Raw genomic sequence first — 15,412 nt, 5'->3', positions numbered from 1 at the left:
CGCCATATATGTTGTCAATTTATACGAGAACGCATTGGTCTATCAAAAAGTTTTTGATAACTTTTTGTCTGGGGTGTCTCTAGATGCTAAATACCAAAGGACATGCAAATCGGACGAACGCTCTAGGAGGAGTTCGAAAAAGTAGGTTTTACGGAAAATTCAAAATGGCGGAAAGATTTGCATGACACAAATGACATCAATGTGTGCAATTGAATCATCATGAGCAAAGGATTCAGAGGAACCAAGAATTTAGTTTCTAGGACTCACGGGTCAGAAGTTATGAGCATGAATATAAGTGCACTTTTGGACTGTTGGTGGCGCTAGAGGGTTTGAGTTAGACACACCTATGTTGCTATAGTAACTTCTAAGACTGTCCTCTACATGTGTGCCAAATTTCATAACTTTCCTACATACGGTTCTATGGGCTGCCATTGACTTCAATGGCGGAAGAGGAAGAATAATAATAATAAATATAGCTGCAAGCAGCAATCACCGGGGTCAAGCCAAAAAGGGCACAGCAGAAAGTAAAGTTGACTTCGGATGAGCAGTTTAAAGTACCTAAGAAAATCTCTTGATTTCAGACAAAACAATATAACAGTTATCAGCAAAAAAGCTGTGTTCTCATTTAGTGAAATCTCTCCCTCTCTTTCGACGAGCATTGATAACTAGAACACTGACGTAAAAATGAGTGGTGCTTGCAGTGGCAATACTCAGCTCTCAAAATGTTACAGTGTTGTTAATGAGTCAAAAGAGCCCACCCCCGTGTCTCTACGATGTTCTGACGCAGAGTTATAGCTCTTGCAAAACGGTTGATAAGGTATTGTCATTGGTTGCTAGGGAGTGAATTGGCAACTACCAGTGATTATAGTCAAAGCCATGAAAGGAATAATCCATGATGACTCATGGTTTTAGATGTGCTGTTGCAGTAGATTTAGGCAAAAAAAGCTATTTTCTATCTCCAAACCACTAGGTGGCGCTATGACAGAATCGTGCATGCAACCTCAGGTCATGACTGCGTTACATCTAGCTAGTTTCATGACTATACACTTTAGTTCGGCAAAGAAATAGTTGTATGACCATAGGGCTTGCTTGATATGAAAGATTTTGTTCAATTATAGGGCCACCTAGTGGTTCAGGCATACCAATTTTTTTGTGTGGCCTCAGACTCTGCTCATACATCAGTGTATCAAATCTGGTGAAAAAATCTATTTTCGTTGCGAAGTTATAACCATTTATGTGTAAAAACCACAAATTTTAAAGGTATTTTTTCGTTTTTTGCAATTTTCGGCCATTTCTGATGAAAATTTTAATATAACGCCAATAGAACTTTTTGTTCAGAAGGTAATGCAATGTTCTTCCTATGGTGTTTTCGAGTCGATCGGAATAACGCTCGCGGAGTTATTCGCGCGTGTTTTTTAAGCGCTATTTTAATGCACAGGGCTAACCGTAAGACGAAATCTGGCATGTTTGGTATCGTTGGACTCGGCATCTACTCAGGACTCTTAAAAATCAAGTCCCGTCAAAAAACGTTGATCGCAGCCAAAGTTATAGGTGTATAAAACATCTGTCTGGCCACTAGGTGGCGCTGCGACGAAACTGTGCATGCACACTCAGTTCATGACTGGCATCACAAGTACCAAGTTTCGTGTCAATAGGCCTAAGTTTGACGAAGATACAGCCTAAAATCTGTTTTTTTGCGCTCTACGTAAAATTTGTTGACACGCTATACGACAACGGATTGGTTTATCAAAGTTCTTTTAATAACTTTTTGCCGCGAGGGTCTCTAGATGCTACATACCAATTTTCGCGGCAATCGGGTAAAAACTCTAGGACGAGTTCGCAAAAGTAGGTTTTACGAATAATTCAAAATGGCGGAAAAATTTTCATGACGGAAAATGACGTCATAGGGTCTAATCGAATCGTCCTGAGCCAAGGAATCAGAGGAAACAAGAATTTCGTTTCTAGGACTTACGGATCAGAAGTTATAAGCAAAAACGTAAGTGCAACTTTGGACTGTTGGTGGCGCTAGCGGGTTTGAGATAGAGACTCCAAATTTGCTATGGGGACACATTGGACTGTCCTTTATCAGTGTGCCAAATTTCATAACTTTCCTACGTACGGTTCTATGGGCTGCCATAGACCACAATGGCGGAAGAAGAAGAAGAAGAAGAAGCAGAATAATAATAATAATAAGAAGAAAACTAACAAATACAATAGGGGTCTTCGCCCCTTCGGGGCTTGACCCCTAAATATAGCTGCAAGCAGCGATACCGGGGTCAAGCCAAATATGGCAAAAAATGATTCATACGTGATGACTGCCATGATTTAACATCTAAGTTTGCATTAGTTTTATGAAAAAAAGCTATTTTTTCGTATCTTGAGACCACTAGGTGGCACTGTGCCGAAAGAATAGATGGTACCTCAGGTCATGACTGTGATGACACATTTCAAATTTAGTGTAAATACAATAAAGCGATACGGAGAAATAGCTTTAAATGACTTGACCACTAGGGGGCACTGACCAAAAAATAAATTGTGACTCAGGTCTTGATTGTGATGACACCCACCAAATTTGGTGTGAATACAATGAAGAGATGCAGAGATATAGCCTTAAATGACTTGACCACTAGGGGGCACTGACCAAAAAATAAATTTTGACTCAGGTCTTGATTGTGATGACACCCACCATATTTGGTGTAAATACGATAAAGAGATGCAGAGATATAGCTTCAAATCTCTTGACCACTACGGGGCACCGAAAAGTTTACAAGTCCTCCCAGAACATGTTGCTGATGAACCATACCAAGTTTCATAACAATACGCAATTGCGTTTCTGAAATACTTGAACTTAAAGAAAAATTCAAAATGGCCGACACACAAAATGGCCGACCAAAAACCATTTGGTATCGTTTCACTCGGCATGCCTCATGAAATCTAACAAGACCAGTCTCATAATTTTACATTCAAATTTGCAGTAGTTATAACCAAAAATAGACATTATTTATATCTCGTGACCAGTAGGGGGCAGTGTGACGAAATGGTGCATGCACCCTCAGGTCATCACTGTTTTGACATATACCAAGTCTCATATTAATACGCAAAAGTTTTGCGAAGATACAGGCTCAAACACATTTTGGCGTGCTCGCCCTCGCATTCTTTGATGCATTATACGACAACGGATAGGTCTACCGAAAATCTTTTGATAACTTTTTGTCTAGAGTGTCTCTAGATGATGCATACCAAAAATCAAGCCAATCACACGAGCGCTCTAGGAGGAGTTCGAAAAAGTAGCTGTTCAATATAATTCAAAATGGCCGACAGGAAGTAGGTTTGACTCAGACATATTTGGTACAGTCGGACTTAGCATGAGCCAAGGAATCAATAAGTGAAGTCTTATGTCATAGTGGCAATTTAATCAAATGACATAAAGATTTAAAAAATGTTTTTACATATCCTGACCACTAGGTGGCGCCGTCCTAAAGATTTATAGGTGCGCTCAGAACATGTCACTGATGAACCATGCCAAATTTCGTAGCGATACGCCATTCTGTTTGTGAAATACTGAACTTAATGAGAAAATTCAAAATGGCCGACACCCAAAATGGCCGACCGAAAACCGTTTGGTATCGTTTGACTCGGCATGCCTCAAGGAATCTAACAAGACCACCTTCATGATTTTAGACTCAAGTTTGAAGTAGTTATAAGCGAAAATAGGCATTTTTCGAATCTCGTGACCACTAGGTGGCGCTGTGACGAAACGTTGCAGGCACCCTCAGGTCATGACTGTTATGACATATACCAAGTTTCGTGTCGATACAATAAAGTTTTGTGAAAATAAGGCCTCACGTCCGTTTTGGCGTGCTCGCCGCCATATATGTTGTCAATTTATATGAGAACGCATTGGTCTATCAAAAAGCTTTTGATAACTTTTTGTCTTGGGTGTCTCTAGATGCTACATACCAAAGGACATGCAAATCGGACAAACGGTCTAGGAGGAGTTCGAAAAAGTAGGTTTTACGAAAAATTCAAAATGGCGGAAAGATGTGCATGACACAAATGACATCAAAGTGTGCATTTGAATCATCATGAGCCAAGGATTCAGAGGAAACAAGAATTTAGTTTCTAGGCCTCATGGGTCAGAAGTTATGAGCATGAACATAAGTGGATTTTTGGACTGTTGGTGGCGCTAGAGGGTTTGAGTCAGACACACCAATGTTGCTATAGTAACTTCTGAGTGTGTCCTCTACATGTGTGCCAAATTTCATAACTTTCCTACATACGGTTCTATGGGCTGCCATTGACTTCAATGGCGGAAGAGGAAACATAATAATAATAAGAAAACTAACAATAACAATAGGGTTCTACGCCCCTTCGGGGCTTGACCCCTAATAATAATAATAAGAAGAAAACTAACAATAACAATAGGGTTCTACGCCCCTTCGGGGCTTGACCCCTAATAATAATAATAATAAGAAAACTAACAATAACAATAGGGTTCTACGCCCCTTCGGGGCTTGACCCCTAATAAGAAAACTAACAATAACAATAGGGTTCTACGCCCCTTCGGGGCTTGACCCCTAAAAAGAAAAAGAAATATAGCTGCAAGCAGCAATCACCGGGATCAAGCCAAAAAAGGCACAGCAGAAAGTAAAGTTCTCATTCAGTAAAATCTTTCCCTCTCTTTCGACGAGCATTGATAACTAGAACACTGAAGTAAAATGAGTGGTGGTTGCAGTGGCAATACTCAGCTCACAAAATGTTACAGTGGTGTTAATGAGTCAAAAGAGCCCACCCCCGTGTCTCTACGATGTTCTGACGCAGAGATATAGCTCTTGCAAAAACGGTTGATAAGGTATTCTCATTGGTTGCTAGGGAGTGAATTGGCAACCACCAGTGATTATAGTCAAAGCCATGAAAGGAATAATCCATGATGACTCATGGTTTTAGATGTATTGTTGCAGTAGTTTTAGGCAAAAAATGCCATATTTCTATCTCAAAACCAGTAGGTGGCGCAAAGACAAAATTGTGCATGCAACCTCAGGTCATAACTGTGTTACATCTAGCTAGTTTTATGACTATACACTTTAGTTTAGTGAAGAAACAGTTGTATGACCATAGGGTGGCTTGATTTCAAAGTTTTTATTCAATTATAAGGCCAACTAGTGGTGCAAGCATACAATTTTTTTTGTGTAGCCTCAGACTGTGTTCGTACATCAGCGTATCAAATCTGGTGAAAAAATCTCTTTTCGTTACAAAGTTATAACCATTTATGTGTAAAAACACAAAATGTAAAGGTAATTTTTCGTTGTTTGCAATTCCGTTAGTTTTCTTATTATTATTCTTCCCTTTTCTTTTTCTTTTTCTTCCGCCATTGCGTCTATGGCAGCCCATAGCAGCTTACATAGGAAAGTTATGAAATTTTGCACACTGATAGAGGACTGTCCAAAAAGTTTCCACAACAAATTTGGAGTCTTAATCTCTAACCCGCTAGCGCCACCAACAGTCCAAAGTTGCACTTACGTTTTTGCTGATAACTTCTGATCCATAAGTCCTATAAACAAAATTCTTGCTTCCTCTGATTCATTGGCTCAAGACGATTCGATTGGACCCTATGACGTCATTTTCCGTCATGAAAAATTTTCCGCCATTTTGATTTATTCATAAAACCTACTTTTGCGAACTTGTCCTAGAGCTTTTGCCCAATTTCCACGAAAAACAGTATGTAGCATCTGGAAACACTCAGGGCAAAAAGTTATTAAAAGAATTTTGATAAACCATCCCGTTTTCGTATAGCGCGTCAACAAATTTTACGTAGAGAGCAAAAAAACAGGTTTTAGTGTGTATCTTCGCCAATCTTATGTCTATTGATGCCACACTTGGTAGTTGTGATGCCAGTGAGGATCTGAGGTGGCATGCAGAGTTTCGTCACAGCGCCACCTAGTGGTCATACGAATGTTGTACATGCTTATAACTTTGGCTGTGATCTGTGTTTTTTCACGGGATTTGTTTCGCTGAAGTCCAGAATAGTTGCCGAGTCCAACGTTACCAAACATGCCAGATTTCGCCTTACGGTTAGCCCTGCGCAGCAAAACAGCACTTAAAAAACACACGCGAATATCTCCGTGAGCGTAATTCTGATCGACTCGAAAACACCATAGGAAGAACATTGCATTACCTTCTGAACAAAAAGTTCTATTGGCGTTATATTAAAATTTTCTCCAGAAATGGCCGAAAATTGCAAAAAACGAAAAATTACCTTTTACAATTTGTGTTTTGATACATAAATGGTTATAACTTCGCAACGAAAAGAAATTTTTTCACCAGATTTGATACGCTGATGTATGAGCAGAGTCTGAGGCCACACAAACAAATTGGTATGCCTGAACCACTAGGTGGCCCTATAATTGAACAAAATCTTACATATCAAGCAAGCCCTATGGTCATACAACTATTTCTTCACTAAACTAAAGTGTATAGTTATAAAACTAGCTAGATGTAACACAGTTATGAACTGAGGTTGCATGCACAACTTTGTCATTGCGCCACCTAGTGGTTTTGAGATAGAAATATGGTATTTTTGACTAAAACTACTCCAACAGTACATCTAAAATCTTGGGTCATCATGTATTATTCCTTTCATGGCTTGGAGATCATTGGTGCATGCCAATTAATTCCTTTGCAACCAATTAGGACAGTGGTTTTCAAACTTTTTTAGGAGCGACCCTAATTTAAAAAAATACAAATTATGCGACCCACACTCTACCCCCCCCTTAGTAGCATGAAGCAGGGCGGGGCCGAAAGCCGTCATAGTGGAGTGAGCCCGGTGAAACGTGCACGCGCACATCTGTATGTATTACCTAATGAGCAGACCCGACGCCAGACACAAATTCACGGATGGGCATTTCATTTTTTCAGGGGGCACAAATGAGATCAACCTCACTGCAATTCATAATATCATTAATTATGAAAATGGGCAAAAAACGAGGAAGAACTGACATACGCAACACAACGGAGGAGTCTTAAAGATTGGACCTAGCCTATACTGAAGCAGTCTAAAAACACGTCGCAGGGCTCGACATCAATGCTTGTCCGCTTATCAGGGACAAGTAACGTTAGATTAAAACGCCAATAACAATCACCAAAACACGCTAATGATTCTGTTGTAACTGCTGACCCATACGTCATAGAAATGCAATTATTGTTTCTTATGATTCCTTGGCTCATGCCGATTCGATTGCACCATATGACGTCATTTCCGTTATGCTAATTATTTTGATATTTTGAATTGTTTGTAAAACCTACTTTTTCGAACTCGTCCTAGAGCTTTTGTCCAATTTGCGTAAAGAATGGGTGTTTAGCATCTAGAAACACTAATGGCAAAAAGTTATGGAATTTGTGTCGATTCGCCAATCCGTTTCCGCATACCGCATCATAACATTTTACGTAGAGCGCGAACAAACAGATTTGAGGCTGTATCTTTGCCAAAATAGTTTTGATGGCAGTCATGACATGAGGGTGCGTGCACAGTTTCGTCACAGTACCACATAGTTTTTACGAGATTTGAAAAATTGCTATTTTTGCTTATATCTAATTATAACTTGATATTAAATTTATGGATTTGAGGCTATATCTTCGCAAATGTTTTGCACATTAATGTGTGCATTGCCAGTGGTTCAGTGGTTAGTGTAGGTTGTCTACAAATCGGAAGGTTGGTGGTTCAAACCCCAGCTCCACTTGACCAAGTCTTGAGATGTCCATGAGTTAGACATCTAACCCCAACTGTTATATGTCATGAACTGAGTGTGCATGGAATGGTTTGTCACAGGGCCACCTAGTGGTCACGAGATTTGAAAAGTGACTGATTTTGCTTATATACTGCAAAATTGAGTCTAAAATCATGAAATTGTTATTGTTAGATTCCTTGAGGCATGCCGAGTCAAACGATACCAAAACGTTTTGCCATTTTCAATTACAGAGCATACCAACTTTTCAAACTCTTCCTACAGCGTTTGTTTGATTGGCTTGGATTTGGTACACACAATCTAGACTCTAGACAAAAAGTCATTAAAAGATTTTGATAGACCAGTCAGTTATTGTATAGCGCATCAACAAATATGATGCCGAGCACGCCGAAATGGATTTGAGGCTATATTTTTCCCGCAGTAGTTATTTTGTCTAGAACAAAGCACTCACATACCTCATATGGGTAATTTACTCTTGCCGCAATAGTTAGCCTGTCTGGAACCGAGCTGAATTAAACCACTATAATGTATGACACTTGCATTACATGCGAACGGCCCCTACGCTAATAGAATTCTGTTTTTGTCTCCCTGTCTCGTCCTCGACCCTGAGGACATTGAGACAAACAGACCCAGTTCCTGTTGCTGTGAAGGTCATCGCACCACTGATCTGTCCTTCAACGTGATGCCCAGCCGATGCGCGACCAACGACCACCGGCTGAACCAGTTTAATCCGCTTACCCGCTTCCTATCCCTACCGTGTCTATATATATATATATATATATATATATATATATATATATATATATATATATTAATCTCTCCCTAGGGTTTTTTGTCCTTCTAGGAGTTTTTCCCACCGGGTTTTCTCCTAGGGGGTTTTTTTAGTCCCAGGGAGAGTCAGCCAACTTTGGCTTAACTTAGCACTTTACTGTATACGTGACATTATTGATACGCTCGCTTACACGGTTTATCCATAGCCGCTTTATTCTACTTCTTATACTATGTATTGATTTTCAGTGTTCTCCTCTACATCTACTCATGTAAAGCTGCTTTGCAACAATTGACAATTGTGAAAAGCGCTATATAAATAAAATTGAATTGAATTGAATTGAATTTGCAAAAGTTTTGCTTATTGCTTTGCGTATTGCCAGTGGTTCAGTGGTTAGTGTAGGTTGTCTACAAATCGGAAGGTTGGTGGTTCAAACCCCAGCTCCACCTGATCAAGTGTTGAGTTATCTTTGAGTGAGACATCTACACCCCAACTGCTCCCGATGAGCTGGATGGCTCTCGCATGGCTGACACTGGATGAATAGGTGAATGTTTAATAACTTGTAAATGTAAATTGAGGGTGCTTGAATGTTTTGTTACAGCGCCACCTATTTCATCAGCAACATTTTTTGAAAGCCCTTGTAAACTTTTCAGTGCCCCCTAGTGGTTAAGAGTTTTGAGGCTTTATCTCCAGATCGCTTTATTGTGTGTACACCATATTTGGTGGGTGTCATCACAATCATGACCTGAGGCACCATCTATTGCTTTGGTGCAGTGCCCCCAGTGGTCAAGTCATTTGAGGCTATATCTTAATATTGGTTACTCATATGTATATCAAATTTGGTGGGTGTCATCACAATCATGACCCGAGGCACCATCTATTGTCTCGGTGCAGTGCCCCCAGTGGTCAAGTCATTTGAGGCTATATCTCAACATTGCTTAATTATATTTATATCAAATTTGGTGGGTGTCATCACAATCATAACAGGCACCATCTATTGTTTCGGTGCAGCGCCACCAAGTGGTCTCAAGATTTGAAAAATTGCTATTTTTGCCTTAATCTACTGAAAACTTAGATCTAAAATCAAGACAGTCATTACTGATACTTCATTTTGTGCCCTTTTTGGCTTGACCCCGCCATCGCTGTTTTGCAGCTATATTTGCTTATATCTAATTATAACTTGATATTAAATGTATGGATTTGAGGCTATATCTTCGCAAAAGTTTTGCACATTAATATGTGCATTGTCAGTGGTTCAGTGGTTAGTGTAGGTTGTCTACAAATCGGAAGGTTGGTGGTTCAAACCCCAGCTCCACTTAACCAAGTGTTGAGGTGTCCATGAGTGAGACATCTAACCCCAACTGTTATATGTCATGAACTGAGGGTGCATGGAACGGTTTGTCACAGGGCCACCTAGTGTTCACGAGATTTGAAAAGTGACTGTTTTTGTTAATATACTGCAAAATTGAGTCTAAAATCATGAAATTGCTATTGTTAGATTCCTTGAGGCATGCCGAGTCAAACGATACCAAAACGTTTTGCCATTTTCAATTACAAAGCATATCAACTTTTCAAACTCTTCCTACAGCGTTTGTTTGATTGGCTTGGATTTGGTACACACAATCTAGACTCTAGACAAAAAGTCATAAAAAGATTTTGATAGACCAGTCAGTTATTGTATAACGCATCAACAAATATGATGGCGAGCATGCCGAAATGGATTTGAGGCTATATATTTGCAAAGTTTTGCACATTAATGTGCGTATCCGTGGTTCAGTGGTTAGTGTAGGTTGTCTACAAATCAGAAGGTTGGTGGTTCAAACCCCAGCTCCACCTGACCAAGTGTTTGAGCGAGACATCTACACCCCAACTGCTCTCGCATCACTGACAGTGATGAATAGGTGAATGTTTCACAACTTGTAAATGTCATGAACTGAGGGTGCATGGAACTGTTTGTTACAGCGCCACCTATTTCATCAGCAACATTTTTTGAAAGCCCTTGTAAACTTTTCAGTGCCCCCTAGTGGTTAAGAGTTTTGAGGCTTTATCTCCAGATCGCTTTATAGACCTTTCTCACAACTTCCGTATTTATGACCGGAACTACGCAATCGTCGCGGAAATCTACTTCCTCCGCAGTTAAGGCAATGTAAAAAGCCGTATCTGTTCCATCAATTCCCTGTTGATGGTGAAGGTATACAGAAGTGGATTCAGGCTATCCGGCGAGACTTATAATGTGTCGTTTTAGTTAACAGTTCAGTAACAGTTAGACTCGCTCTCTACTTACCTAGAAATTTATGGACAAATTCTTCATGGAAAAAGTTTTCCTCCATTAGTCGTGTCACATCAGCAAATGTAATATTTGGCAAATCCGTTAACGAAGTTTTGTAGACTCTTTGATCCATTTTAAACTTGCCCGGGTTTATGTTTTTCTAGTGTGTTGACGCTTGACAGGAACTCCGCTTACACGACGATTACGTATTTCCGGTTACTGTGAGAAAGGTCTATTGTGTGTATATCAAATTTGGTGGGTGTCATCACAATCATGACCCGAGGCACCATCTATTGTCTCAGTTCAGTGCCCCCAGTGGTCAAGTCATTTGAGGCTATATCTTAACATTGCTTAATCATATGTATATCAAATTTGGTGGGTGTCATCACAATCATGACCCGAGGCACCATCTATTGTTTCGGTGCAGCACCACCAAGTGGTCTCAAGATTTGAAAAATTGCTATTTTTGCCTTAATCTACTGAAAACTTAGATCTAAAATCAAGACAGTCATTACTGATACTTCATTCTGTGCCCTTTTTGGCTTGACCCCGGCATCGCTGCTTTGCAGCTATATTTGTTTTTTGTCTTCAATAAAGGAAAGCATGTTTACCTACAAATGTTTTACATAGATCCATTGAGTGAGATAAAGATGAAAAAGAAAACCCTTTAAAAAGCATAAGAATGCCTTGTGGCACTGCATCAGCCACTATCGCAAATTCTTTTGGAGTAATAGGAATTCCATGCTTTACTAAGAATTCAGAATAATTACAGATTGAACCATTCTGATTGAAAAGCTGAGATACGAAAATAATTCCATTTTTAAACCAACTGTCAAAGAAAAGAGATTTATGTTTATACAGAAGATCCTTATTATTCCAAATTATATATGAATGAGGTGTAAAATTGTGTTTAAAAATTAGGGCCCAAGCTAAAAAAATTTGTCTATGAAAAAGGGATAATTTAATAGGGATTTTCATAATGCTATAATTACAGGTTAAAATAAACTTTAAACCACCAAGTTTTGAAAAAATAACACTAGGGATCAAATTCCAGATAGAAGTGGGCTTATTAATAAAGTTTTTAATCCAATTTATTTTAAAGGTGTTGTTTAAAGTGGTAAAATCAAGAAAATTCAAACCCCCTTATCAATGGTATTCATAAGTACAGACTTCCTAACAAAATGAGGTTTTTTTTCCATACAAAGTTGAGGAGCATTGTATCATTTTTTTTAAGAATGGCTGTGTCGACACTTAAAAAAAGTGTGGCATATGTTAATTCAATTCAATTCAATTGTATTTATATAGCGCTTTTCACAAAAGTCAATTGTTTCAAAGCAGCTTTACATAAATAGAAGCAGTGAAAAGCACAAAAAACGACAGATAGCACAACAAAATACATGAAAGCATGAGCAGTTAAATTTGCTGCGGCTATGACTCAATATTATAATTGCACGTATTACTAAAGCAACGTATAGAAGAGGAAGCTAGGTAAAGCCCAAAAAGGCTGCCTCCCCGGGGTGAAAAACCCCCTAGGAGAAAAAAAACCCCCGTGCTTTTATCAGAGGAAAAATAAGTCCTAGGAGGGAAAAACCCTTGGGAGAACGGAAATGGAGATTTAGCGGAGATTAAGCGGTTCTGCCGGTGATCGTTGGTCAGGTATCAGCTGGGCATAACGTTGAAGGACAGCCAGTAGATCAGAGGTGTGCCGACTTTCACATCTACCGGGACTGGGTCTGTTTGTCTCGTCCTCGGGTCGAGGACGAGACAGGGAGAGAAAAACAAAATCGTATTAGCGTAGCGGCCGTTCATATGTATTGAAGTGTCACACAGTGATGTGGTTTAACTCAGCTTAGTTCCAGACAGACTAAATATTGCGGCATAATTATGTTATCCACAGTTGAGGATTTAGCAAATTGGGGGCCCAATGCGAGGGTATATATGGTAAATAAGGGTCACCTTCCGATCTTTAAGAGAAAATGAAACCTGACAACCCGTTTGACTAAGGCCTAAAGCCCCACTGTCGTCGTTAATACAGGTTCAGTGGCAAACGGGTCTATATTGTATACCATTTACAGGACCAGGAGAAAACGCCAAAAACATCGCAACCCGACCATACGTGTTAACCCGTTTGACTAAGGCCGGAAGCCCCACTGTCGTCGTTAATGCAGGTTCAGTGGCAAACGGGTCTGTATGGCATACTATTCATAAGACTTACGATAGCGCCAAAATCGCAACCCGACCATACGTGCCAACCCGTTTGACTAAGGCTGAGAGGCCCCACTGTCGTCGTTAATGCAGGTTCAGTGGCAAACGGGTCTGTATGGCATACTATTCACAAGACACACGAAAGCGCGAAAAACGCAACCCGACCATACATACCAACCCGTTTGACTAAGGCTGGAGGCCCCACTGTCGTCGTTAATGCAGGTTCAGTGGCAAACGGGTCTGTATGGCATACTATTCATAAGACTTACGATAGCGCCAAAATCGCAACCCGACCATACGTGCCAACCCGTTTGACTAAGGCTGAGAGGCCCCACTGTCGTCGTTAATGCAGGTTCAGTGGCAAACGGGTCTGTATGGCAAACTATTCACAAGACACACGAAAGCGCGAAAAACGCAACCCGACCATACATACCAACCCGTTTGACTAAGGCTGGAGGCCCCACTGTCGTCGTTAATGCAGGTTCAGTGGCAAACGGGTCTGTATGGCATACTATTCATAAGACTTACGATAGCGCCAAAATCGCAACCCGACCATACGTGCCAACCCGTTTGACTAAGGCTGGAGGCCCCACTGTCGTCGTTAATGCAGGTTCAGTGGCAAACGGGTATGTATGGCATACTATTCACAAGACACACGAAAGCGCGAAAAACGCAACCCGACCATACATACCAACCCGTTTGACTAAGGCTGGAGGCCCCACTGTCGTCGTTAATGCAGGTTCAGTGGCAAACGGGTCTGTATGGCATACTATTCACAAGACACACGAAAGCACCAAAATCGCAACCCGACCATACATGCCAAACCGTTTGACTAAGGCCGGAAGCCCCACTGTCGTCGTTAATGCAGGTTCAGTGGCAAACGGTGGCAAACTATTTAATGCAATTCATTTTAAGTGTTCATGCAGAAAAGGTTTTTATTTATTTATTTGGTTGGTCTGTGTTATGACCGTGAGTGCTTTGTTCCGTGAAAATAACTATTGCGAGTTAAGAACCTTTACTAGACAAATTATGCGAATGCTTTGTTGAAGAGAAAAGTTTTAAGTCTAGATTTAAAATGATCGACTGTGTCTGATTCTCGGACATCGGTTGGTAAATCATTCCAGAGCTTAGGGGCTAAGTAGGAAAAGGATCTTCCACTTTTAGACACTTTTGATAGTCTAGGGATAATCAATAGGCCAGAATTTTGCGACCGTAGTGTGCGTGATGGATTGTATTCTGATAGTAATTCTCTAAGATATGAGGGTGCTAAGCCATGTAAAGCTTTGTAGGTGATTAGTGATATTTTAAATTGGATGCGATATTTAACTGGTAGCCAGTGTAAAGATGCCAGAATTGGGCTTATGTGGTCATACTTCTTAGATCGAGTAAGTACCCTTGCAGAAGCGTTTTGAACTAGCTGAAGCTTGTTGATCTGATTTGAATGGCATCCCCCGAGTAGCGAGTTACAATAGTCTATTCTAGAGGTCATAAAAGCATGAATAAGCTTCTCTGCGCCCTCAGCTTTGGCAAGTAAAATTCTGCCCTTTAACGACAGATCTCGCTGGAGCCATGCACAAAGTTTTCTCTGTGTACTCTCAATCAGTGGATTAAAATTGATGGAGCATCTTCCCAATTGATTTTTTTGTAATAATAATACCCAAATAAGATACCTGATCCCTAACTTTAATATTACAAATTTCTGTCAAACTACATTCTTTGATGGACATCAATTCACATTTAGAAATGTTTAAGGATAATCCTGAAGCCTTGGAGAATTGCTGGATATTCTTTAATGCTAATGAAACTTGGTTAGCATCTTGCAAAAAAAGCGTGGTATCATCAGCCAATTGACTGATGAGTATTTGTTTGTTAGCAATAGATATACCGCGAAGACTATTAGAAATGTAAGATGCAAATATCTGAGAAACTAATAAAAACAAATAAGGAGATATTGGAATCCCTTGTCTAATACCACGTGTCAAATAAAACCTACGAGAAGTACCATGTTTTAATTTGATTGTACTATTACAGTTATATTAAAGAGTTCTGAGATAATCTTAATACAACCAATTGAATCTAGAAATAAAGTTGTTTTCTGCTCATTTTGAACTATAAAGATTTTCATAAAAATTGGAACAAAAGTTAGCTATAATCTTTGGATCTTTTATAATTTTGCCATCAATACACAACTGCTTAATTGTTGAGAGAATAAAATTCCGTTTTTCAAGCTTAAAGAAATATGCAGAGTTAAGTTCTCCTTCTTCGAGCCATCTTTTCCTGGATCTTATATAAGCACCCCTAGCTTTCTTTAAGTATAAATCATCTAATTTAGTTTGTAAAGCTGCAATTTCAGATTTTCCCTTCAACGACATACAACTAGTGTTGCGAATTTGAGATAATTTCATAATCAGGTTGTCCTCAAGAACC

At 39.7% G+C, this 15,412-nt stretch overlaps 1 long non-coding RNA gene across 1 annotated transcript in view; it reads right to left on the bottom strand.

Annotated features, from left to right (window-relative positions):
• The window catches only part of LOC135765263 (uncharacterized), a 612,169-nt gene extending 600,788 nt beyond the window's left edge, over positions 1-11,381 (bottom strand). Inside the window, exon 1 of the long non-coding RNA XR_012337896.1 lies at positions 10,796-11,381. This is a non-coding gene — a long non-coding RNA (uncharacterized lncRNA). The remainder of the gene's footprint in view (positions 1-10,795) is intronic.
• Between the last annotated feature and the right edge of the window lie 4,031 nt (positions 11,382-15,412).

The sequence above is a fragment of the Paramisgurnus dabryanus genome, chromosome 11, assembly GCF_030506205.2.
Source record: "Paramisgurnus dabryanus chromosome 11, PD_genome_1.1, whole genome shotgun sequence".
In the NCBI taxonomy this organism is placed as follows: Eukaryota; Metazoa; Chordata; class Actinopteri; order Cypriniformes; family Cobitidae; genus Paramisgurnus; species Paramisgurnus dabryanus.
This window is presented reverse-complemented; position numbering and strand designations above follow the sequence as displayed.